This window comes from Adiantum capillus-veneris, chromosome 30 (genome assembly GCF_014529385.1).
Source record: "Adiantum capillus-veneris isolate H3 chromosome 30, ASM1452938v2, whole genome shotgun sequence".
Classification (NCBI taxonomy): Eukaryota; Viridiplantae; Streptophyta; class Polypodiopsida; order Polypodiales; family Pteridaceae; genus Adiantum; species Adiantum capillus-veneris.
Window position 1 is genome coordinate 68506949 of NC_140960.1, and position 1951 is coordinate 68508899.

Sequence of the window (1951 nt, forward strand, 5' to 3'; positions counted from 1 at the left end):
GCAATTGGAAGGTAGCATTCAATCTTTTTTCCAATGGCAAGCCTGCCACAACTTGTGCTCTCTAGTGCCTCTTACAAGTGCCTTTGCGCATTATCTCTTACATGCAAGAAACATTTGATTTGATGGTACTCTGTCTAATCCATTTTCTCATCATAATTTGGCTAGTGCATCACTCCACATGTCTCCCTTTCCAATAATATATTTTGTCAGGCATATACTACAAAGTCATACCAAGAGACACTCCAAGAAATTGAAAAAACCCATGTCTATCAAGGTCGCTCCACCTTCTTGTGGTGCCATGCTTACAGAAAGCTCACTCTCTCTTTTCCAATGCATACCTGTTTGTTTCATGTACAATCATATCCACCAAGTCCAATGGAAACAACGCTAGGAAGAGCTGATTTTTAGTGAACTCTCTTGGAATCTGTCCCAAGTCAAGCCCTGCAATATCCACAAAGGAGGGAAGCTTCTTAAACATCCCATATGGATCGATTCGCAAGTTGTCACCACTCTTCCATTTTGGAATGTATAAAATAGACAAATCAATCTCATCATCTTTCATTCAAAACTGGCCTTGCGGCCTCCAAAAGCTCATCCTCACATTCCTCTTCCTTTTTCACAAGAGGATTTTGCACTTTTCCCTCCTTCTTTCCAAGCTTGTACCCCTTACCACGATCATGATTAGTCCCAGATTTGCGTGTAGTAACATGAAGCTCAACATCCTCGTAGCATGGCAATCAAAGTCCACCTCAATATGTTGAGCCTTTGGCTGACCTATACCAAAAACCTGTGCTTTGGAGGACGGCCCCTCCTACTCTCAACTAGAGCATGTGTTTACCTCCAAACATTGACCCTCTGCATATGATTGTTCATCATACATAGGTTCCACATTAGTAGACATTGCATGCATGGTAAGAGCGTCATCCATTGCGTTCTTTTTATGTGTGTTGTATGCAAAAATCTTTCCCCTGTAATGCTTTGTTTCCTAGTCAAGGGGATGTGCATGCTTAGCCCAATCAAGGCCAAATTAAATAGCCAAAAACATGAGCTCCTGACCTTCCAAAGCAAGGCATAAAGCATTTGATGGCAGGCCATTGAGGCTAGATGGCATGGCCATTGTGTACAAGTCAAGGGCAGGTCCTGTGTGGGCGCAAGAAGATCAAAGGCTTGCAGATGGTTGCGTTATGAAATCTCTGCACAAAAACGCTCTGCTCTCGGGTTTTAGAAGGAAAACAAGCAGCGCTCAATTTTGATACACCCAAACAAAGCCTATCGATTTCAAATTTGGCCCAATTATCAACCGTTGATCGACATCTCCATCCAACGATGCCCAATTTCTTCACCACCCATGGCCTTGTTTCCATAGCCATGCAAAGCTTCTAGCTCAAATTGCACGTAAAAATTAATTAATTAGGCCTCATTTGGGATGTGTTTTTTAACTATAAAAAAATCTACATGTATTTTCAAGGCATGAGGTGGTGTTTTAAAAAAATTGCATTATAGTTTGTTCAAAATTGCACGGTGTAAAAATTAGACAAATTTCATGTGTTTATAGGACATTTTAGTGTCCCAAGACACTTGAGTGTCCTATTACAGAACTAGTGTTAAAAACATTGTTTAAACATTTGCCTTGGGTTTTTCACATTCCACTTATATTCCTTGTCTTGTGAGTTATAACAAACCCTATCCACTCATTGCTCCACCCAAGCCTCAGCATCACTATTATAAAAATCTTATATCTAACCAGCCCAAATGATTTTCTCATATTAAACTGATCATTTAATGTGGGAGAATAGACGGGAACAAGGGTTAGAATATAGATATGTGCTTTTGGATCTATCTCAACACGGGGCCAATGGTAAATGGTCCAAATGAGAGATGATGTGTCAAAGAGCAAGCTTAGCTAATGGAGCTTAAAGACCTTAGGGTTAGCTTCATTAAATACCTCCAA

At 40.4% G+C, this 1951-nt stretch overlaps 1 pseudogene; it reads right to left on the reverse strand.

The window, feature by feature from the left end:
* Positions 1–387: 387 nt before the first annotated feature.
* LOC147418145 (uncharacterized) lies at positions 388–1095 on the reverse strand (annotated as a pseudogene).
* Positions 1096–1951: the final 856 nt, after the last annotated feature.